This window comes from Lepisma saccharinum, chromosome 25 (genome assembly GCF_977018435.1).
Source record: "Lepisma saccharinum chromosome 25, izLepSacc3.1, whole genome shotgun sequence".
Taxonomy (NCBI): domain Eukaryota; kingdom Metazoa; phylum Arthropoda; class Insecta; order Zygentoma; family Lepismatidae; genus Lepisma; species Lepisma saccharinum.
In genome coordinates, this window is record NC_139253.1 from 47,245,540 (window position 1) to 47,271,751 (window position 26,212).

Sequence of the window (26,212 nt, forward strand, 5' to 3'; positions counted from 1 at the left end):
TATTTATCTCATCTTACGTCCCTGTTCCACCTCTTCAGATTGATTATGACCATGAGAATTGAAGACTAGAATTGGTAAACGCTGCAAGTGCCACAATAATTCAAACACCGTTTTCCACGTTAAAGTGTGCAATGTGCCATGCTTCATAATGTGGTAAACATGAAATGTGGCTGGTAGCCCTCTAAGTAGTTCAAAGGGCGTGTAAGGATGTCACTAGTGCGCACGTTCTTACGGGCTGATGTGCGGAACGATGCGATTTCCCAACACTTTCGCTTTTGGCACTTACAACGTTTACCACTTTTAGTTATCAATTAATGATACGTAGTTGATACTGGAGTAGGTTGGTACAGGGTCGATCTTAAAAACTAACTGGCGAGATCTGGCTGCAAATTAGTTCACTAAATATTTCAATTTTCATCATAAATATATAACGCTTGCATCAATACAAATACTAATTTTTACTTTCATTCACATTGGAAAGATAATGTTGTTTAGTTGAGTAGTAATAGTTTAGATATAACTTGGCAAATTACCAATCTCTGTAGTGATCGTTCCAAGGGTAGGGACAGATTTTATTTCGGGGGGGGGGGGGGTCATCCAATATCAGCAGCCGCCATCCAAAGGCGAGAAATGAGAGGCAGAAGTCATGAAGATGAATTTCTCAATATATTACAATTATAAAATATGTTTAATCCTACTACGTAAAACTAATTATCACTATACACTATTTAAATTAGATATTTGTAGCATTTCGGCGTGCTTCAACCCTCAGAGACCCTTGACCTGGGTAGGTAATTTATGTGTAGTATGCAAGGATTCAAATTAAGCAGGAAATAAATTGAATAGTAGCAGTTATGATATAAATAATTCATTGACACATTCAAATTTTGAAATTACTAAACTGCTGAAAGAAAGTTAATTTGTTAACACACACAATTATGTATTCACCATAATTAACACTAAACACACATACAGAATAAAATACATCGCTACAGAAATTGTATGGTCTCTCAAATATATATATAAAAAAAATACTTTATATTAATTCGTCAGCCTCACGTGCTTGTCCAACTTGTAACCAGATGCAAATCGGTTTCATTCAAACCGTCATTACTACAAAAGCTGCCCTGCCGGCCATTTTCATGGCCGTGCGTTCTTCCTTATATTTCCATGTCATCTGAGAATCAGCAGGGGTATATGGTTCTCTTAGTAATTATTATCACCATTAACGTCATTTTGGAGAAATCATGGCTCTCACAAAGGGCATTTGCGACCACGATCCACATTTAAGATACACTTAAACATATTTTTAATAATAGGTGTATCTAATTATAATTAGACTCCGCAAACGTGTCGCACGGCATTTTTGCGGACCCTGTGAAAATCCAAAATGCCGGAAAAGTATAGGTTGGTATCGCTAGATGAATTCCAACCGATTTTTTCCGATACCGTAAAAACAGACATGTGCTTAAAGGTTAGAAAGTGAAAAAGACATACATATACAGGGTTGTCCTAAGATTGTTCAACAAGAAAAACGTCTCCAGTATCACCGACTTCCGATTGTCGGAAGGCAATTCCGTTTCACTCGTCACTTGAAAGTTCTTTCGATTTCCAAGGCCAAGATTTATCTCCTCCGTGCAGTGCAAATATGAAATATTTTAGCGAAGAACGCGTGTGCTCGTAGGTGGGAAATGCGAGCAATGAAATCCACGAGGACAAATTCAAAACCATAAATATGTATCCCGTGCCATATTTATGAGAGCAGCACAGAGAGCATAAACCTCACCCCCCCTAGGTTCCCTTCCAGAATCAATTTTTTATGCACCAATGTTGCGGACCTCTTATTAGCTGCCACTTTTATGTATCTTTTCGTAATCTAACCTCTTTTGCTTTCATTTATCGGAATTTCTGCCTTGTCGTTCAGCTCCCCATACAATTTTTTTTTCATCTTTCTCCTCCTCTGCTCATGGTTTCCTCATCCTTCTCTACGTCTTCCCTTTGAGATACGCTCCGTTCCACTCAAGACTCGATCTCTCCACCCCTCTCCTCGCACACAAAATTCTCCCGCTTCTCTCTCTGTGTGTGAGGAGCACCACAAAAGCAGCCTCCCTTCTCCCCTCCCTCTCGCCCCATCCCGGCCGGAGAGAGAGAGTTTGAAATTTCCTCCATAGCAGGCAGAAGGTGGATTCATGCTCCGGCCGCTACTCGGAGATTGGGAAAAGAAACCTTGGCGGGGGTAGGAGGAGAGAAGCGAAGGAAGACTGGAGAAAATGGAAAAGGACAGAGAGAGAGGTGAAGGAACAGAGATACAACAGAGAAAGCTCTTGCGAAGATCAATACAGATCCCCCAAACTCCTCGGAATTTCTCCATGCTTGGCGTTCTCTCCCTCCATCATCTAAGGATGGGAGTGGAAGGACTTACAAGAAACTTCGTCCTACCTAGTTCCCTGACTCCACGGCAGAGATTACTTACCAATAACGTCATCATCAAAGTACCCACATTTACTATTTGGAAGATCCGTCTCTCTCTCCCGCCAACGAGGCAAGCCCTTCACGCAAAATATGCCTATCAACTAGGAGTCTTCCCTCGCTCTCCGGTGTATTAAATCAGAAAACTAACTCGCTTTTCTCCAGATTGGGCTTTTTTTATACATCTGGCTCGGAAATCGTGTTAATTAAGTCTTGTTACAGATAGAGCAAAAGTTTTAATGATTACGTATTATATTGCCGCGGCGTGTGAAGCGTGACTACACATTATACATCCCCGTAGTGCTGAAAATGCTTTGTTCCCAATGAAATGCACCGGAAGTTTGATCCAAGAACTTTCAAAGCCTGATTTGATGTAAGGAAGATTACTAACATCCCCATGCCATAGGAATGTTTATCGGAAGTGCAATTTATCCATCTCAAGTCTTTTTCAATGCACCCCAAATGTTATTACTAACTATTATTCTAAATTTAGTCTTCGTTCTGTCACTTCTTTTAGTCAAAATGTCAAGGTGAATAGAACTATTTCTATATATTTTCCTCTGTCTGTTTCAGTCCACACCATTAACGCAACTGCGCATGCCCTATCTGGACGAGTCCATTTGAAAACAGGTGTGACGGCTTCAAGTGGAACGGAACGCAAATGGGGAAGCAGGTTCCGTGAAAATCCAGTTTGTTCCATCTAGAAAGGGTCTGTTACGAGTTGTAACAGTAATCACAAGACACAAACAAACATAAAACAGCGATAATAATGATAAACGAACGAAAGACTGATCTGAAAACCCATAGGGCGTTCTCGCGCATATTTCTGCCTACTCCCCCTTTCCGTTTTGGATTCGTCCACTCCAGCCAGTCGCGTCTTCAACGGACGGAAAGTATCTTAGAAACTCTGGGAGTTGTATGGTACGTAACTGTCGTACTAACGCTCAATTGTTATTTTTAGGGTGAATCCTAGGGAAGGCTGATTATAACTTGCAAATGTATTCAGTATAAACAAACAATTGCTACCAAAGGTTCCTAGTTCGAGCCCCGACCGGCGCACGAGTGTTCCTTCGTGCGTCTTCCATCATCAATTTCTCAGCTAATTAATCATCAGTCATCATCTTCATCATGAGTAACTTAAAAGGAAAGCAAGATACTTAAAATGAGAAAAATATAGTAGTAGAACTCTATTGATTGTTCGTGTTTTTTTAATGCCTATTAAAGATGCATTACAACAAAGCTGAACATGTGTGAAAGAGCAATAAAGATGCACACACACACACACACACACACATGCACACACAGAAAGAGGGCGAGCGAAAGCATTTACAGGGTTCACAGAACACATTTTCGCCCTTAAACAGTAATCCAGATAGGTTAGAATTACAATTCTGATTTTCCACCCCGCTGATCTGACATAATTCCAGGCAAGACCATTCTGCTTACTTCCTGTGGAGAAGACTTAGAGCAAACGAGAAATTTCCTATCTTCTCGGAATTTCCTTTTCTTGGAACCTTATTAAGATTATGATATAAAGGATGTTTCGAGGAGGACGTGCGAACTTCCAACATATGAGATCACTCGTTATCCATGGAAAAAAGCTCTTTCAACAATTTCTGGAAAGCTACCGACTTGTCAATATAGAGAAAGAGTAAAGTGGATACACAATGACACGTTCTTTCTTAGAAATGTATTCCAGTACCTGTGCTATAACTGTATTTCTCGTTGTATAAAGAAAATATTACGTTGAACGACCATTCACGCGGCTTGTACGTCAAACTGTTTATGGCCGAAGGCGTATTACGATTATAACAATGTCATTAGTTGTGAATAACATTAGACGAAATATTACGGAATAAAAAGCAAGAATAATAAAGGGTGAGCTCACGAAGATACATGTAACAGGAAAAACATTTGTCAGAGGCTACAGTTATGCTTGTAGATTTTTTTGCTACGTCTAAAGTTGAACTGTTGACTCACTTGCTCCAATCTTCAAGGAAATAGCTCGAATCTCAAGAGGTTATAACAGCTTGCACAACTCCAGGTGTCACGGGTTCTAATCTATCTCTGGGCATATATTTCCCTTTGTCAATTGCATAATATCATCACTTTATCGCGATTAGCCAAAAGTAGCAGAAAAGCGACGTAAAATAACCTACCAACCAATCAAATCTCAAGAGTTAACACAGTCCAACAATGCCAGACGTTTGGTAATTATTTTAAGACTTTTTCTTCTGAAAATATCTTAAATTCCTTCAGATAAAGTTTTAGCTTCAAAATATATTAATATTTCTGCCAAAATGACCTAGTAAATCATACCTTACTTCACTTACAGGTTTGAGTATTCAGTAAACTTAAAACTTAATCAGACTTCAGATTACACAACGTAGGTAAACCACTAAAAATTCACACAGCTTAAGAAAGCAAAGTAACTGAATTTGCATCCAAAGAAATTGATATTTTATTAACCTGGATTACACAGCAACTCACTGATGGAATACGTCACGAAAATAAAGTTCGATGTTAATAAACATATTCTCGTGTTTTGAACTCACAAGACTCGAAGTTTTCCCAAGCTGTTGAATTTTTTTTAGGAATATGGATGAACTGTAAGTCAAAAGTAGCGCATAGGAAATCACTGCGCGAAATTTCCGGTTTCTTTGCAAAGTTCCTGTAGCTGCAAGAACTTTGCAGTTATCTGTAACCGCTCAAGGCAATTTATGGAGAGTAAGGTTCCCTGTTTTCTTGCTCACCATTCGTTAGCATCTCACCCATATCTCTCACGCCTCTCTTTTTTGCTCACCAAACCCGGAATCCACACAAACGGTGCCCCATCGCCCAGCCGCAAACTACAAAAAGACGATTTCACTCTGTAAATGAAGGTGCAGTTAGCGGCAGTAATTGTTACAGAAATCACCTCGAAAACTGCATAGGAAAACATGGATCAAGTTGCTGAAAAATGCATATTTGTACTTTTTGTTAATTATGCATGTTTCCAGAGGTTATGAAGTCAAGAAGCGAAGACGGGATGGAAAGAGTTTGAGTTCGTTTTTAAATGTAAACTTTATGCACAGAAAGGCTAATCAGGACTGAAACTACGGTTTAAAGTAAAATCCAAACCACTGTGTTCCTCTACCGGGTATTGAACCCGGAAACCCTTGATTATAAGGCGACGATGATATTACTGCGCCAATGGGAAGCCATGAGATGGAAACAACAACGTGTGAAAGGATAGGAAAATATAAAGAAGACGGGTGAAAGGAAAAACAAGATAGGGAAATAAGGAGACAAAATGAATAGGTTTGAATGTTTTGCTTCGAGTTCACTTGATGCAGAAATACGCTAATCAGGTCTGAACCTGCAGTTTAAATTTGGATCAGACCAACTATGTGCCTTCACCGAGTATCTGATTCAGGACCCTTTGATTACAAGGCGATGACATTATCACTGTGCAATCGGGGGAAGCTCGAGTAGGATAGAATGGAATGGACTGAAGTGAAGGAAAGTAAAATAGATGATAGGAAGGGAGAGGTGAAGGAAGCAAGTTAGAGATAAGAAAAGAATAAAGAGAAGGGAAAGTAATAGTGTGGAATAGAGAAATAGGGAAATTAGAACAGTGCTGGAGAGAGACCAGGGTGTGGAAGAACTTAATATATATGATTGAAAACGGTAGAGGACGATTATGTTGATGATGGTGATGTATATGATTGTGAATATAAAACAAAGTACAGTTATTCAATTACAGGACACTAATGTAACCATGCCGGAAACAATCTCAGAGATCAAAAACAGAATCCACGTGTGCACATTTAAATGGGACGTTTGGTAGCGAAAAATTAACTAAACTCCATAACGCAACATCCCTCTGAGGTCCACGGTCTGTTAAACAAATTTTTCATTGGGTGACGCGTGGTCAGACTTCGAGGCCCATCGCCGCTCTTTCCGACTTTCGAAACCGGGCTCCGCCCTGTTGCTCGTAAGCAGCTGAAACCGAAAGAAATGGTTTCTTTATCTCGACACCTCTTCCGGATTCTTTCAATCAACAACCATCATCCTCAACGTTACAAGGAAAAGAACAACAAACATTTGAAATGTAGCTTCGAAATAGGGTAATAATTGAAGTCAAGATGAGGCTCTCCGGCCCCCGTGGCAGAGTGGTTATTAGCAGATCGCGCTACGACGCTAGGGGTCCCGAGTTCGAATCCTGGCCTGGACATGGATGTTTAAGAGTGTCCATTCATCAATTTCACCATATCATCACTCATCCCCATCTTCGCAAATTATCCAAAAAGTGGCAAAAATAAGCGAAGTAAAATAAAGCAAATCAATCAATCAAGATGAGGCTCACCTTCGCCTCTCCCCCATATTTCTCTCTCTCTCTCTCTCTCTCTTTGTCTGTGTGTGTGTGTGTCTGTCTCTCTGTGTGTGGGTGTGTGTGTGATGGTGTGTCGATAGAAATAATCAAACAGTGAAGCATATTGCAAAATTCTTAAACGGGATGCAAAAAGATGTAGCTCAATACAAATAATGTCCATTTGCAAATGAAATTGGCCCAAAAATAATATCCTAAAAATGCAATTACACAATTGATAGAAATGATATACTTAAATTATTATGAAGAGAGTGTGTTTCGTTTTCGCCATTGTACAGATTTAAAAAAAAGTGTGGTGGAACTGACCAAGCAAACAGATACGTAAACTTGGAGATGTCCATTGAAATTTCAATTCTCGCACTTCGTACATCGAATTGAATTCACCAAAAGGGACAAGTCACGCATCTTAGAAACGCATGGACATCTTCCGTTTGATGCGTGTGCTTCCAATAGAATGGGACATCTTTTCCACAGAGAACCCATCAAAGGATTGGGAGACGTGGACGAGCCCGTTCTTCTGTCGAAATGGTTGCTGAAACCTCAGCCGTCCATCACCCTCCGAAAGGGATAACACCACGGGCGAAGTGTATAAAAGCAACATCCGGAGGACGACAAGAATTGATCAATCTCGCTCCAAAAGGCCGCCGCGTAACGGGATTTATCTACTGCGGGTGGCATACATCGCAGGGAAGAGGGTGTTAAACCATCTCCTCGTGACTAAAATCTTTTGAATGCAAGGGTAAGATGTTTCTAGTGGCAGTCCAAAAAATATAAAATAGATTAAAATGAAGACTTGAACATCAACAACTCAGCTTATAGTTATGGTTTTAAAATGGAAGTCAACAAATTTAGCAAATTTCACACACATTACAATACCAAAAAAAATTCAATAGTAACCCACCCATGCCGTCCCATAAAATTTTGCACACAAATAGTCAATTGACATCTTCATTTTTCTTTCAAAAAAATTACAAGGTGTGTTTTGAGCTTTTTAAAAAATGAGTTTTCAAAAATTTACAAAATTCAAATAGCAAAGTCACGTTGCATTTCAAATTAAAGCTTATTAAAAGCAGAAGAGAATGACAATGACACCAATTTGAGCTCTCTAGGTCCAACAGTTTTTGATATACAGCTGTTTAACGATTTCAAAATGTAAATAATTGGGATTTTTGATTTTTTTTTAAAGTCAATAACTCAGAAACTTGGAGCCTAAAAATCTGAAATTTGACAGTTTTTGTCCTACAATCAATAAACAAAAAATTTTAATGCTAAAGGTTCAAATAACATGATATTTTCCCACACTCCTTGTTTGAAAGGTTTGACTGTCGAATTTGACACAAAACACAGTAACCCCCTCAAATAGACACTTAAGAATTCAAGATCAGCTACCTTGATTGATTGATTGGGTTTATTTGACGTCACTTTTGACTAATCATGAAGATTAGGATGAATGAAGAAGCACTCCCAAAGAACACCCATGCAGGGGTTTATCCAAGATTTTTTCCCTTGGGGGGGTGTTGGAAACTTCTGGGGGGTGTATGTTTGGGAATATTAAGTGCATATTTTGGACATTTTGTTCGTCCTACAACCTTAGTGACAATGAAGTTCGACCAGTCACAAATATAGGAGTGCGTTGTGAAAGAAGGAGAACACATGCATATGCTGAACATATTTTATTCAGCAGGCTACATGGAACAAAGGAAAACATAAATTTCCGCTGCAACGCTTCAATGTATGGTGTCCACACAAAATAAAACATTTTCGTCCATCTACACGTGACATTGAAGTTCGACCACTGTTAGAGGGGATCCTGTTTACCATGGTGTGACGCCGCCCCGTCGGCAAATAACTGTGGCAATGCGTCGGGGCATGCTGCGGACGAGTCGTTCAAGGTATTCCACATCGATGCGGTGCCATTCCTCCTGCAGGCAGGCGATAAGAGCAGCCACTGTCGTGGGTCCCCTCTGTTGCACACGTCGCTTAAGAACACGCCACACATTCTCAATGGGCGAAATGTCGGGACTCGATGGTGGCCATGGCAGAGTTTGCACGTGATGGCGAGTCAACCATTCTCTTGTCAGCCGCGCTGTATGAGGCCTGGCATTGTCGTGTTGAAAGATGAGACGCCGCCTGTGGAACAGGTGCCTTCGAACTGTGGGAAGATGCCGCTCCATTATGCGTGTATAGGCGTGTGCATTCACAATGCCCTCACAGACGTGTAGTGGGCCAACCCCAGATGCCGTCATGCATCCCCATACCATCACTGACGCAGGTTTCTGTACCCGACGTGCATAACATTTTGCTTCATTCTGTTCCTCCTTCCGACAAATGACTGTTTTCCGTATTTTTCCGTACACAACATTGAAAATGGATTCGTCCGTCCACAAAACCCTGTTCCACTGCCGAAATGTCCATCCCCGGTACATTCGTGCCCACCGTAGTCGATTGCCTTTGTTCAACATGGAGAGGAAGGGTTTACGTTTCGCCTTGTACACTCGGTAACCGCATCGCTGTAGGTAACGGCGAATGGTTCTGGTTGACACTTCAATGTGAAAGCGTTCTCGAGTCCACAGTCGTAATTCGGCCACAGAAACATGATTGTTGGTCTGGATATAGCGCCTAAATATCCGTAGGTCACGCACGCTCAGCAGGCGTTTTCGACCGGGGGCCTTACCTGGCTCTGTAGTACCCGTATTTTGGTGGTGTTTGATGATGCAGTGGACGGTTGACTTGGGTAAGTTCAGTTGGCGCCCTATTTCCCGTTCACTGAGTCCATCCCGTTGCAACTCCACCACTCTTCTTCTCGCGGTGTTGTCAATAGGTTTGCCCCTGGCCATGGTGATGATGCACTGCGGTTCCTCGGTGCACAGCACGCGCTTATATACGGCGGTCTCCCTTATCGTGTCCGTGACGTCATGCTTCCGTCGAATGCGCCACTATCTGGAATTTTTTCGTATGTGTCTGGTGCCTGGTCGAAGTTCAATGTCACGCGTATAGTTCCCCGTTTTCGTTCTTTACGTGACCTTGGGTGCAACATGCTGGGATCACGATTCTTGCCTGCTCACACGCCTCCTCTTACACACATGCGTCACTTCTGCGGGTCACCCATTCCACCGCCTATGCCTCTCTGCATTTAATCACGTATTCCTTTCTGGTCGAACTTCATTGTCACCAAGGTTGTAATTCAATTTATTCATAGATGTTTGTAGAGATTAACCCCCCCCCTTTCCCTTCACGTAATATTTCAGAAGAAAAATTATGTCAAATGCTGGAAAATAGATTAGTATGATAATGTTAACAATTCAGTCTAACGTTTCAAGTATTGCTTTCCGATAATGTTCAGTACTTGATATAATCAATCGTTAGACAAACACAAAATATAAAAGCACAAAATATAAACATATTATTACTAGGGATCTTTTCATGCAATTCTTAACCTAGTTATAAAGAAATTAGCAACAAATGCGCAATATTTTCTGTACTGTACTTGTATGGTTCTTGTGGTAGGTGTAAGTGGAGATTATCTTGGGGGGTGTATACCCAATTAATCGATGAAATATCGGTGAGAATGCATTGCATGGGTGCGTGCGCTCGCTTGCCTGTCTGTAAAGTAAAGTATTCCCCTGTGCTATTCACCACGCCATGAAGCGTGGGGTTAGGGCTCCACATTTTCCTGATCACGGCTGAAGGTTGGAAGATGTGATGAGCACCACTCCCCTGGCCTCCTTTACCCTCCACCCCCAGAGCTTCCTCCAGGTACCCAGTTTATACGACGCTGGGTGGGCGCCGGAGCCGCTTGAACAGGTGGAAAAAATCCCGATTCTCACCCGGGTCTCTCGCATGGTAGTCAGACGACCTAACGACTGAGCTACCGCGGCTGTCTTGCGTGTCTGAATTAGTAGTAATAAGTACATGTATCTGCAGATATAATATGACTCTTAAATAAATGACCACATTGCGAGCGATGCGAGCAACAAAATTTTTAGAACTATTTATTTGCAAACCGATAATGCATATTATTAATTAAACATAGCGACAATACTTTCATTTCACAGTATCTCACGATGTGTACTCTTTACAATATTGCTTTGCTCGTTCGGTGTCTTCTTTACCTCAGCACATGCCCTCTGCCCCTTCCTGTTCTAGCTTTAGTTAGCAAATATGCATATACACAATAATTTTAATATTTCTATGTTGCGAGTAAGTTCCAAATTCTGCTGGTGTTTTCAAATCTCTGTTTAAACAATGATTCACAAACTGAAATAAAGTAATGAAACTCTGTAGTCTATATATTTAGAGCATGGCCACGAAGACTTAAAAATATAATGGGAAGTTGTGATGCATGTTTGATAGATACCTGGTATTGCTTTTGAATGAAATCGGTCAAGGAATTTCATATTGATGTCTTATACCCTTACAAAACTTTGGAAAATATGCTTGGCGCTGTTGAGAGTTTATCTTTCAAATACTGAACGAGAGACTCTAAGGAATTGTGCCTCTTTGCCTTAAAATAAAACTAAATAACACGCGCAAATAAATGCATGGCATGTTAGCTGCAAAGGGAGGCAATGAATTTTCATTTCTAATTTGAGGTAAAGCTTTATTTTCAATTATTTAAAAATTGAATAGCATTTGTTTCACTTTCCAACAGAAAGAGCACAATGAAACAAGTGAAATTTCTTTCTCCACGTTTTCCAGCAGGCAGTGGCAAGCACCGTCATGCCACCACTGGTGCGCCTATGGTCAGATATAAATTTGGGACTTAATGTAAATAAAATTTATTTTTATGTTTAATTCCTTATACTTCTTTTGCTTCCTCTGAAAAGTTGGAAAAAATTAAATATGTCATTCTGTCAGGGAACAGACTACTATCCGTGACAAAAATTTGAGCCCTCGGTTTGCGTGCTTGTAAAACTGTACTCCTTGGGAAGAAAAAAGTCAAATATAGCTCATTGGAAAGCTACAAGTGTCTGCTTTTAGACAAAAGTAAGAGAAAGTGATTTTAACTCTGTCTTGTTTTCTATTCAGACAAAAATGTGTGTAAAAATGTAGGTTTTTCGTGTAATTTTTACATTAGTCGAATTCAATTGTGTGTAGCTTAGTGTAAAACCGTCGTAAAAATATGATTTTTTTTTGTGATTGACACACTGATCGAAAGGTCCATTGGACTTCGCTTCTTCTAGAGCTACAAATGGTTCCTTTATGTTGAAGTATTGTCATTCTATTTTTGATATAAAAATCCATAATATTTACACCCCCAGGGGGGGGGGGTGTTCGTCAAAATTTGGGTGGGTGTTGGGGGGCGGGGTACCGATAAATCACTCAACCCATGCATTCGCCTGAAGCAAATTGGTAACGACGTTTAAGAGTAGAATATTAATATTGCTAAATATATGGACAGGTAGAAGACATGAAGCACTCAGAATACAATTCCATAAAAACTGTGTTTTTAACTCTCTCTCATTCTGGACGAGATCGCCTTGAAGCCATATATGAGTATGTTAATTTATCATAACGAAACTGATGTAATGTTTCAAATGGTTTCATTTTTTCTTTGTCAAACAGGAAAAGCTGACTCGGTGTTTCCGAAATGTGCTGCTATCTAGAGCCAAACAGTTCAGTATGGACCTAACTTACTAGTCCTAACACAACACCACTGCGGTGAATATTTTCACAACCTACTTTGTATGTAATTTTTGGACTTACACCACTCGTATTCTGAGTGCATCATATGATGATCCGGCAATAGATCTTCGTTTTAGGAATGCCAGAGAGGTAGTTTAGTGTTGTTGGAAAGTGTTGTGAAGGTGTACAAGGGAACAGGAAAGCGGGGGATCAGGAATACACCCACAAGCCAATTATTATGGCAAACAAAAGTACATTTTCATTACTACCAGGGATGTTTCTGTTTCCAGTAGCATTGGAAACACATATTTTATGAGGAAATGAGTAATTTATTGCGTAGCTTTGTTTTATATTGTATTTCTAGTTATTTTTCATTGCAATGTTAATTTATCTTCTCTCAAAAGAAAGAGATTTCCTTACATTTCCTGCTTACACATGAATCCAGTAATAGATGGGCCTCCTCCAAAAAAAAGGAAAAAGATTAATTCGCAAACTGCAAACACGTAGTTATTCGAGCAATAAATATCAATCTGGCCTGAAGATTGTTTTCCTTGTACAATTTGCGATACATTTTGTACACTACATTATCTGTACAAATACAAGATAATTTCCAATAGACTTATTTTTTTCAGGTAATGTATTTGTGCCACTTCATTCCATAGTGCATCAATTTTGTCTTTATTATGGTAATCAGTTGAGGAATAATCGTAAAGCGGAGGCCTCGCTTCCACAAGAACGATTAGCTTCTCTGGATCAAGCTTCATCTTTAGCCTTGACCGCACCGTAAAACCTGCATATAATATGTGCTGTCAAAGAATACAGATGAGTCACATACTGGTGGTGCACTAAGAAAAAAAAGATTCGCACATGCGGAGAGCGTCTTGTCACATCGTGCTCCTGCTAGACCAAATTCCCAGGACCTTCAATCTTTTGTCGCAATCCGTCGCAACGTGACTCGAGTCAAATGTTTCGTCCTATGTGCGGCGGCCCGTAAGGCCAGCCGCACACCAGAACCGATTCGACGAGACACGACGAGTCACGACGAGTCATTTTGTTGCAAGCTGACTCGAAGGAACGTTTAACATGGGGCTCTTATGAGTCGCCGCACACCGGACGAAACATTTGACTCGAGTCACCTCCATTCACGTTGCGACAGCTTGCGACAAAACAGTGAAGGTCCCGGGAATTTGGTCTCGGAGGAGCACGATGCGACAAAACGCTCTGCGCATGCGCGAATCCTTTCTTCTCAGCACACCACCTGCGTGAGTCATCACTGTATTGTTTGGCAGCACATATATATGTAAGTTTAACAGTGCGGTCAAGGTTACGGGTAAATAATAATGACAAAATTGATGTGCTATGATTGATTGATTTAGTTTATGTTACTTCGCGTTTAGTGCCTCTTGGCTAATTTGCGAAGATGGGGATGAGTGATGAAATTTATGAATGGACATTCACAAACAACCAAGCCCGCGCGGGATTCGAACCCGGGACCCTTGGCGTCTCAGCCGATGTGCTATGGAATGAGGTGGCACAGGAGATGAATTACATTACGTGAAAGAAATAGGCTTATTAGAAATTATCTTGTAATGTACAAAACATTTCATAAATTGTACAAGAAAACTATGTTCAGGGCAGTTTGATATTTATTCCTCGAATATGCGAATTAAACTTTTTCCTTTTTTGGAGGGAAGCAGCGTTTAAAGTGAGCCGGAATGCACCGGAAAACTCAGTTCCTGTTGCGACATTGGACATCCATTTTATTTATTTAATGCACCATACAAAAGCCCATTCTTTGTTACATTAATTCTTGCAAGGAATAGATGAAATGGATAAAAACTAAATTTGTTTCTTGTCGGTGGAAATTTAGAAAAAAATAATATATTGCGGTGAGTGCTACTCGTTTAATATGCAAATGAGAACCTAATTTCTTGAAATGACAGATGTCATAGATCTTGTGTTTATACATTTACTTTAGATGCAATAATAATAAAAATCATGCTTTTTTCAGGCGGTACGCAACAGCACGCCGTACCGGTAACCTTTTATATGTGAGAATGAAACTAAAATAATTTTATTATAACGAAAGAAGTGTGTGTGTGTGTGAGTAGTACATGTATGCATGATCATTAGACGTCGGACTTTTAGATTCTAAAAAAATGTACTTTTAGGTTCCTAAAATAGGTTCTAAAAATTCTAAAATAGGTTCTAAAAATATTAAATTAGACTAAAAGAATCCTAAAGTAGGTTCCAAAAAACCTAAAATGGTTCGTAGTTCCTGAAAAATACTAATTAGATACAATTGTTAAAAACAAAATTTCAAAGGGACCGTGAGAAATTTTAATAGATATATAAGCATCAAAAATATTAATTTTCTAACCAAATTTCTGTTTCTATGCATCATTTTGAAAATGATCCACTAATTGTTGTAAAACTAATACTTGTATCATTAGCAATTTTGCTCTCTAGAGTATGTTTCAAACAAGTTAGTCATTGACTTTTTTTGTTACGAAGCAGAACAAATACCTCTGTGTGATGTAACAATAATATAAACCTTAAAAATATACAAAAACCTAAGAAAAGGTTTGATAGGGTACGAAAACCTAAAATAGGTTCTAACAAGCAAAATAGGTTATTTTAGGCACTATAAAACTTCATCAGTTGGTTTGTTTTTTTAATGAAACGCTGATGTAACTTTTTTTTCTCATTTACCTGCAAAGGAAAAAATAGGTTAAATACTTAAAATCCTAGATCTAGAGATCATTTATATACCACAATATTTAGAGTAGTTCTTATGATAAACACAATAACAAATAATAACAACAAACTAACTTGTACCGAAAACTTCTTTCCAGAAAAAAAGCACTCATAAGAATAATTAATACTTGTTTCGTTTTGTCGGAAGCAAAGTGACTCGTCGTGTCGCTTTGTGTCACGTCGTGTTGCGTTGCGTGGCGTCGTGACTCGTCGTGTCAGATCCGGTGTGCGGCTGGCCTTAGAGTGTGTGTGGGGGGGACACGGTGGGCGGGGAGGAGAGGCAAATTTGGTTTGATTTTCTATTGTTTAGTGTCACATTTCTCCCACTTTTGGTTAATGGCGACGATAAATATGAATGATGATGTGATGAAATTGATGAAGGAAGACTCACAAAGAACATCGATGCCCGGGCTGGTATTCGAGCCCAGGTCGTGGATGTGCTAACCACTCCGCCACAGAGGTGGCCCCCTCTTCCACATGATGTCATAAGTTTTACCTCTACATTGTCATGACATGTGAAACCTCCTCTCCAGTGGTGGCGATTAGAGAGGGGCATGGGGAAGGCAGTAGCCCCCTACACTTTTTGCACTTTTGCCCCCGCGCTATGCTAAACCTTATCTACCAAGCGAAAGGAAATTGTCTTTGCCCCACAGTTTTGGAACCCAATCGCCGCCACTGCTCCTCTCTATTATACAAGGGTCAGTCAGTGGAAAACAGGCCACCGTATATCTCGACGTGGAGATGCTGTGCCTCCACGAAACTCCTGCCACTGGAAGGAGGTTCCGTTGTCGCCCTGTAGATGGTAGTCGCGTCGCAAGCTTGTGTGAAGCAGTGCGAGTGTGAGCCGTGTGAAGTGTAGACGTGCAGAGACTTGCCTTCCGGCATATCATGGAGGCCAGTAAGGAAGAGCAGGGAGCAGTCGTGCGTTTCCTGGTGACGGAAGGCGCTGTGTCACAGGTTGTATAAGTGTCATCTTTGCGATAGTGACGGACGGTCCAAGTCGTGGATCGTCCTGCAGTGACGTTCTTCCTTTGCGAAACCTCCGACTCCACTCGCTCACCTGCGACAGAGATAAAGAATGTTCACTCATACACTGCCGTATTTCGATGGTTAATGTCTCAACGCCTTCCGCCACCAGGAAACACACGACTGCTCGCTGCTCTTCCTTACTGGCCTCCATGATATGCCGGACGGCAAGTCTCTGCACGTCTGCACTTCACAAGGCACACACTCGCACTGCTTCATAAAAGTCACCGACGCGACTGCCATCTACCGGGCGACAACGAAACCTCCTTCCAGTGGCAGACGTTTCGTTGAGGCGCGGCACCTACATGTCGATATATACGAGGTGGCCTGTTTTCCACTGACTGACCCATATAATACGGCCAGGATAAAAGCAGAAAAGAACCTTTATAATTAGTAAGGTGATATTGAAGGACCTTTATCATCCCTTTTATTAGGTATAAGTAAAGAAATTCAACTCGAAATAGAGAAGCAATACGGATGAAATAATAGGAGGGAAAAAATGCACGTAAAAAAAGTGAAACCGTAAGAATTAACTTTCGCTAATATTCCTCTACGCAGACCTTCCGTCGTCCTATGTAAAGTACGCACTTAGGTACCAATCGTTTGATCTTCAGTGTACACAAAGGGTGGGGACAAGTAAGGCGATTACCCCTAGCGAAAATCTCGTTAAACGTCTTTCCACACACATTACCCCATTAGAGAAAAAGACTTCCTCTTCCTCTGTCCACTTTCTCCCCGTCCCCACAAGCAGCGAGAGGTTAAGAATCTAGTCGAGCGGAGAAAAGAGAATGATATTGTTTCTAAAATGGAAAACCATTTCGCTTGAAATATTGCCACTGTTTGCAAAATATGCACACGCATGTTTACAGAAAAGAAGGCATTTGATTGTTGAAAGAAGTGAACATGACAATTTTCAAGAGACAACAAATTACTCTCGGCAAAGAAGGGAATCGAGGGAAAAAATCTTATTAAGCTGGCCAATTCGTCAATGTAATACATTCCATCTGCAAACGACGTTCTGGAAATCTAACAAAGCCCAAGCTCTGGGAGAAAGGAAATGTGTATTTAAAGAAACGATTTTCCTTTTCGACATTTAAGAAAAGCATAACTAAATCTCGCATGATGCCTTTGCAATTTGAATTACTTCTTAAATCTGAAAGTTACATATTGTTTTACTACTATTATTGTGCGTGTATGTGCGCGTACAATCCTAGATTTAGTACATAAGTACGTGAGATAATTCGAAAACTGTATTTCAATCACACATAAGCGCAGTTACCTTCGAGTTATTTTCGTGGCATGTGGTATAATACATCAATATGTTCCATTTTCACAACACCTTTTCGGACATCCCCGATGGCGCAGTGGTAAAGTCCTTGCCTTGTAATTAAGGGGTCCAGGGTTAGATTCCCGGTGGAGGCACATAGTGGTTCGGATCCCACTTTAATCTGTAGGTCCAGTCCCGATTAGCCTTACTGTGCATAAAGTGGACTTAAAACACCAAATGCAACAAACAAACAACACCTTTTTGAAATTTTCGGGGAGAAGCGTCATTCCATTAATGACGCTCAAGTAAACACAAATATCTACGGAAATTCCATTACATACTCGTAAATTACTGAAATAAAGAGAGTAAACAAAATTGCGAAACCTGAAATTTGAACTATTGCTGCGTGGATAGTACACCAATACTATGAGATCCTGTGCATGTTTTCCCGTAAACACAATCAATTTGACCCGCCTGCCCCGTGGCGGAGTGGTTAGAACATCGCGCTACAACGCCAGGGGTCCTGGGTTCGAATCCTGGCCTAGCCATGGATATTTGTGAGTGTCCATTCATCAATTTCATCATATTATCACTCATCCCAATCTTCACAAATTAGTCAAAAGCGGCACAAAAAGCGAAGTAAAATATAGCAAGTCAATCAATCAATCAATCAATTTGATCCGGTATGCAAATTTAATTTAATAGTTCATTGATGCCGATATTTGGATGCACGCGAACACATAGCTACATCACGTATTACGCTTTATGTATGTGTGTGTGTGTGTGTATGTGTGTGTTAGACAATGTGTGAAAAAAACATATTTTTTACCAATACCATTTCACTGTATAGTCTACTTGACACTATGGAAACCAAATTGAACAGTTGCTCGTTTAAGTAAAACAAACTACAAGAAAATTTTCGTTAAAATTATTTTCTCTTTACACGTATTAAATCTCCTATTTCAGATTATCTTACTGGGTGGTTTAAAGTACAGCTTCGTTTCCAGTACTGTTTGATCATTATTGTTGTGGTGTTATTTCTAAATATCAAAATTTTCCATTCTAAATTCTTTATGTTCGGGGTAAAAAGTAAGCAGTAGCGTTAAAACTTTCTTGTTCATCAATACAACCGCTATGCGCTCCAAGAAGATAACTGAAATAATATCTGGAACTGCTATTACAAGTTTATTCTTTAATATCCCTTAATTATACACATTTTTCTGTGATAAAAAACTTTTTTGTTTCACGAAAGAGACGATAACTATTTCTACAATCATCAGGTTACTGAAATGAACTAAAGATGTAATTTTAAACTGTGTTTCAAAAACATCTTGTTTAGTCCTACACTAAACGATCATGAATATTTGTTGAATACATTTGCATCGCGAAGCATGAAGTGCTTGATATTTTGCCCATCTACTCTTCACCAGCATATTATGCGAAACAATAAGTTAAACTAACGGCCTCAAAATGGAAAATGAGACATTTGAAATGTGATAAAAACATTGAGAAATATGAGTAGACCCAAATAGAGAATTCAACGCCATCAATTGAGGCTCGGTGAGGCTCGCCGTGTTGGCAACCGCTTATTCGAAAAAATCACCAAGGTTTTTGGTCTAACCTAACCTAAAACAGCAAGGAGCTGGCAATTTTGCTTGAGAGTTCACAAACCGGAAGTGAGGCTCGGTGAGGCTCGCAGTGTTGCCAACTTCTTACTCGAAAAAATCACCAAGGTTTTTTTTTGGTCTAACCTAACCTAAAGCAAGGAGCTGGCAATCTTGCTTGAGAGTTCTGCAACCGGAAGTGGAACTCACAGTGTTGCCAACACCTACTCGAAAAAAAATCACCAAGGTTTTTGTCTTGGTCTAACCTGGCCTAAAGCAAGGAGCAGGCAATCTTGCTTGAGGCTTGCGTTACAGTGCATAAAGCAATTTTTGGTAACCTACTGGTATTTTTGCCATAGTTTTTTACAAAAAAGAGAGAGAAGAGAGGGAGGGAAGAGTTAAACAACCGACGGCCTACCTACAGCTTTTTTGTCTAACCTAACCTAAAGCAAGGGGCTGGCAAAAATTGCTTGAGGCTTGGTTTACAGCGCATAAAGCAATTTTTGCCAAACTACATATACTAAACAAGGAAAGCGGGCACTGCCGTAAAAGAGAGAGAGGGATGGATGGGAACACTGCACGGGTTCAACGTCATCAAGTAAAAATCGCCTTAATGGTTTTTTCTTGTAAGGCACGATCTCTATTTTCTCGCGGTGTTACTAACTCCTACCTATATTTTTTTTTTAGTTGGCAAGGGGCTAGAGAGAGAGAGAAAAACTTATAGCTGGGAACAGTAACGAGCGAATGTGCCATATCGTAATTTTCCAACTCCGTATATCGTGATCTTTGTAAACCTCTCTCGGGGGAACATTGTGACGCAAACAAACAAACAAAATAATAATTGTTGTTTTTTAGAATGCCTGGCCCCTATAACCTCGCCAGGGTGCGTGGTGCCCAACCAAAAATGTAAAAGTTTTCTAATGGCTGCGGTTATAGATTACCGCACCTCTGTAGAGTTTCACGTGTTTTTTTTTTTTCCCCCAAACTTCCATGAAACCCTACAGAGGACCTCCGTAATGCATGCAACGTGTACTAACGACTCTAGTGTTATTTGATGTTGTGATATTTTTTGGATATAGAGTTTTATTGTGATATATAGATAAAAAAATGATTATGTTTATTATAATATTTTTTTGATGAAGATGGAGAATGTATGTAAATAAAATTGCATGCTTTTTTAGTGTGTGTATATGTTTTTGATGTTTCGACAGCATCTGAAACGATAAAAAAATTTTATTTGTTAATTTTCACGTGTAAAAACAACAACAAATTTTTTTTGTGCAAATTTTCTGATTGTCTCTCGTGCTATAGTGCAAAAAAGATATTGTGACTGATAACTAATGAAATTAACATTTGTAAGTGATCTGAACTAGTGAAATTCGTATTGTGCCATTGTAACTGATTGTGCTAGTGCAGAAAATTTCTTATTGTGCAAGAAAAGATGTTAAAAAACTTGTTAAAACTGCTCTGTGACTCTCTCATTCTTCACGTCGTAGGCGAAGGACTTCTCTGCAATCAGGATGACACTGCATAGGGTATCCTCGGGCAAGGCATCGTGGAACTCGCAGACGACCTTGATGTTGGTTCGATCGTTGACCACCACCTGCTTTCTCTTAGATGTGTTGATGACGAACATCGGCCTCCGTGCTTTGAATTCGCTGGGCGTGTAGTACATGTCCACACTTCCCTCGGTCACGCGTTTGTAAGCCGAAAACGCTTCGTAAAGTTTGAGGTAATCGTTTTTGGTCACGTCAAGATTGTAATTCTCGCGCGGGAACACTTCATTGCGTCCATTCTTCAGATAAACGTTCTTGATCTTGCAGTCGTCGAATTTGCTGGAATCTTTTTCCTGATTTTTGTTCCTCCCGGTCTGAAAGAGCACTACGACGAAATCTGGCATGTCGAACTGTATGTTGTTGAACTGCGTCGTCACGTCGAATTCCATGTGACTTCCCGACGCCATCTTCTGCACGCACTGGTAACCGTGAAAGTGAATCAACACCTGTGGACTTTTCAAGATCTCCGCTTTGTACTTGAGGGCGTAGTTTGTTTCGTATTCCACCACCGGCATTCTTAATTCCATGCTTTGGATGACGCACTTGGCCGCTTCGGGTAAAGTGTTGGCTATCGGCGTGGTGCCGTCCGGACCCAAAGTAGCGTATCGCATCAGTGCGTCGTTGTCGTTGGCCGCTCTTCGAAACGTGACTCTCAGTCCCCCCTTCCACATGATCTCCTTGTAGTCCGAGAAGAAACCAGGCAACAGACGCATGGGAAAGAGCACCGTGTGACTTTTCGTCGATATTTTGGTCCCGGCTTCGAATCCCCCGGCCTGGTAGTATGCTGCATCCGTTTTGGATAATTTCAACGTTCCCACTGCCGTCGACGTGATGCCTGGATAATCTATTCTGTCGATGACGGTGTTGTGTTTCCTCACCTCCACCTGCGAGAACAGGTGAGGCACGAAGTTGTCCACGAGTATCAAGTTTGCTGCTGCGGGAAACGCGTCTCCGCTTTCCTTCTTCACCACGTCGAATTGAAGGTAGAGGTCCGCTCTGTGAGGATGAACGAACCCGTCCCCTACGTCCACATCGTATTCGATCTCCCTGTTCGCCTCGTTGAGATTGGCGAACGTGCGACGGTTGGGTGGGAAAGACTGCAATTCGTAACTTTCGATTTGCTCCATTTTACATGTATGGTTATTTATTATACGTTGATCTCCACGATGGCCGTCGTAGTGGCACCTGCGAAATCTACCACGTCTCCTTTCTCGTTCGTCACCACCAACTCTATGTCGTCTATGCGGTTGCGACATACTGGAAAATAGATCGGCGAAGAGGGCGTGTAGATGATCGGTTCCATGAACTCGGAACTTGGTTTGAAAGTGGCTATGATTCCCGTCTGCTTGTGACTTCCCAGTAATCCGTCCGAAGATTTTGTGATCATACCTTCTGCCACGTTACAGTGTACGTTCAGAGTCTCTATGGCCAAAAATTTAGGAATGTTGGTTGCCACGTGCTTGATGCCAGCTTCGAGTTTGGTGTCGTTCTCGAAACCTAAAAGTTCTCCCATGGTGCCCAGGTCCACGGTCTCCGTCGCGGATAGGATTTCCACTCTGTGCGTGACCGAATTTTGAGAAAGGTACGTGCCTTTGGGTAACTGAGCTTGCAAAGTGGAAAGATTGTATTGGCCTGGCGTGACGACGATGTGTTCGCTTCCGACGCTAATTTTGTTGTTGTGCTGGGTGACGTTAGGTATGAGGTACATGCTGTAGAATGCACGCAGAGCCACGGATTTAGGATAGACGATGTCGTCGTGCAGCGTGAGTTTCAAGATTGAAGATTCGCTCGTGAGATGGAACACGCCCATCCTAGTGATGCTGTTTGAGGTTCCACAATGCTTTCTGGAAATCTTCGACCGTAGGGTTATTTATTTTAGAGAGAAACGTGAGCATGGAGAGGCAGAGATGACCGCAGTTCACGTCTCCGAAATCTTGAATGCGTTCGTCGTTGTAGTATATGGAGGTTTTGCTTGTTTTCAGATAATGAATTAAATTTGTAGGTGGAACACCTCCGAAAGAATCGAAAACGAATGCTTTATCATTATCGTTTTTGTGGTAACATATCCAATGCGTGCCTGGATTTTCTTGATCGTCCAAGTTGACTACTCCGCATTCTCTTCTTTTGACGGTTGAGGGTAACGAGTCGGACATAAAAACTCCTCTGAAGTGTTTGATTTGTAACGGTTCGATCAGAGATTCAATGTCTCGGTTGGTGAGTGCTTCTGCTTCTTTTTTTTATATTTCTTCAAAGCATCGAGGTTGCTTTTTTGTTTTTTGGTTATACCTTTCCCCTTCTTCTCCATGGCCAGGTTGTGACGTTTCTGTTCTTCCAATTCCGCCTTGTTCTTCTTCGAGTCGATGACGGTTTTCGCAATGGCGGCACTTCCGCCGGCCAAACTTCCAACGGCCCCCAATGCTGCCAGGATGGCCGGGATGCTGAATATGAAACCTCCGATCTTTTGCTGTTTCCGCGAACGCTGCAACCTTTTCAATTGAGGTGTGCTGAGCAGCAATTTCATTCCGTGTCCTTTGCTCAAGCAAGAACGTTTCTTCTCGCGTTGTTTCTTGGTGAGTAACCCATCGAGGGCACCTAGATTTTTTAGATTCGAATATGGTATCTGGTACACGACACCCTTGGGCTTCATGTTGATGCTCTATGTGTTATTTTCACGGTATGTTATTTATATATATATTCTGAGATTTTTTCTTGTGTAGTTTTTTACGGTATGTTATTTATATATAAATATTCTGAGATTTTTTTTTCACGGCCTCGCAGTCGTTACACAAATTCTATAACGTGCTTCGTTTTCTTGCCAAGAAGTTCCTTTGTCCCCTTGTACACGATTCGAGTTTTGTTCTCGATTAAAATAGATAGCTTCTCGTCGCATAACATGTTAGCGTATCGATCTGGTAAAAATAGACTGTATTGTGCGTTGAGCAACAGGCGTACCTTGGGACCATACTGGGTAGAAACGATTGAACCGGAAGTTATCGTGTAAGGTTTGTCGACTTCCAATTCCTGAATTTTTACATACTCGACTGACAAATTTAGCATTTGTTTTAATGCTTGGAGATCACTTATTTTCTCGGTCGTCATATCAAAAAAATTTCAAAGTGTTAGAGAGAAATTTAATTGTTTTTCACGACGTGTGTTTTTTATATATACCGAAGATTATTTTTTTCACGATGTGTGTTATTTATATATCAAGTTTTTTTTTCACAATTTGTATCGAAGATTTTTTTAACAGAGGAAGAAAGTTCGTGCTTCGGAAAACGCAAGGATCTGCGTAGTGATATCTTCCTTCTCCTGCATAGACTTGTACCAATCATCAGTATACCGTCTTCTTCCCTGCATCGCCTCGTACAGTTCGTCCGACCTATCGTTTAATTTCTGCCCTGCAGCCGAAAGCAGAATGTTGAGATCACCGCACCTCAGGCCGCTGATCTCCCGAAGAAGGTTCTTGAGAACCATTTCACAAGGAATGCGAAATTCCGGCATTGTTCTTGCCATGATCACAAGTTTATTAACGTCTCCGTTAACTACTTTCTTGAAGATTTTAGATAGTAGCTCGGGTGGCAAATTAGTTATGTAATCCATGTTGTTTTTTTTACTGTATGTTATTTATATACCCCACCCCAATTTTTGTTTCGTGTTCATGGCGATGGTGGTACCCAGTGCGGCGACCCGTTCACCCAACGATGCGTCTCTGCTCACGAATCTTTCGAAAGCTGCGTGCTCTAACTTTCTGTCTGCTTCGTGACGTGCATCCAGATCCGTCTGCGTGGTGTTGTAGGCGATGTCGTGATCTTTGCATGCGGCGTCCAACGGATTCACACCCTTGTCTCCTCTCTCCAATCTTTTCTCGAGTTTGGTACCCGGTCCGCAGTACTGGTAGCCAGGTAGATGCATCTCGAAAGGTAACTTGTTGATGATGTCGTTCACGAGTCCTTTTCCTTCGGCCACGTTCCAAAATTTCGGAGGCAGCGTGTTGATGATTTTGATCAGGTAACCTATGCCCTTGTCGTCGTTCACGATGAAGTTGGAAAGTTTCGTGCTGATCATGTCCACGATGCCAACCTTCTCGTTGTAGAAATTACGGTTGCCTGCATTCTCTTCGCCGGCTATCACCAACAATCGGTCCACGAGTTTCCTAACGTCGTCCACCCAAACGAATTCTTTGGGTAACGTGTTGTAACGTTTGACGCCGCTGCCTGTTTTGACCTGGTTCCAAATCGGTTTGATGAGATTCCTGTACTTCTCGCCGCTGCTCGATTTCACCCTATTCTGCGAGGCGTCGTTGTTCTGGTACAAGGCATCCGTCATGATCAGAATTTCCTTGTAACTCTGGTAATCTTCGTCGGTGTAATCTTTCGGCTGCTTTTTGGCGACGAGTTCCCACAGTCCCACCGTACCCGGATACCTGTTCCAACTATCCTTGTCGCCTAAATTGACTTTAATGTCGTTGCCTTCGAAGGTCACCTTCGATTTCCCAATCTTCCACACCACACCGCCGCCTTCGCTGGTTTCCATGCTGGGGTACAATCCGAACACTTCATCCTTGTCGAACTTCCCCGTGCTCAGGTAGTCTCGTGCCAAAGGTCCCAACTCGATTTTATCCGAAGACGACGACGTGCTACCAATGGCTCGACGTCGTGCCGGTGCATCCTTCAGTTCGAACGGCGTCGAAGGAATGCTCGAAATGGGCGTGGGTACGGCGTAACTTTTAGCTGCGAGCGGTACGAGTTCATTAATCAAATTTTTATTTTGTTCCGTGACACTTTTAATTTCTTTACCTAGACTGCTGATGGCATCGATCACGGGTTGATCCTGACGTTTCTTCTCTTCGTAGAATCCGCGATTCTCGGATTTCCAACCTTTGAAGCGTTTCGCGAGGTAATCGCGAAGCTTGAGATTTTCGTCTTCGATTTTTCGTTTCGTCATGACGTTATTTATATACGTCGTTTCTCACAACGTTGCAACGTTTAGAAAGTCGTTGATTTTGTTTCTGTATTTTCCGTCGTTGGGTTTCCTCGTCATGTCGATCGTCGCGAATCCGAAATCGTCACCGTTCCAGCAAGAAGAGCAGCAGCCTTCCGAAAATTGATTGTAGTTCATGTCTCCGCCTACGTAGTCATCGTACGCGTGCTTGAGGTTGGTGTGATCTTGACGAAACAAACATATGAAATTGGCGTTGTCGCGCACTAACTGTTTTGGAATTTTGGAAAACGTTTGAGCCAGGTAAAAACAATCCATTCCTTTGTGACGACCTTGCGTGAAAAAGTTGCGAATTTCATTTTGATTTTCCAGGATGGCGTCGTCGAACACAACGACTGAATTTTCACGACAATCGTCGAGTGGTTTTATTTCCGAGGCGAATGTTGCAATGTCCAGACCATCGTACAGTTTCATCAGTTGCTGGTATTTGGATTGCTCCAAACTTTTCGAGAACACGTACAGGTGCCTGTTCTTCCAATTTAACCAATTCGGTGCGAGGAGAAAATTGTCCACGAGCAGTGTCGTTTTCCCACACCCC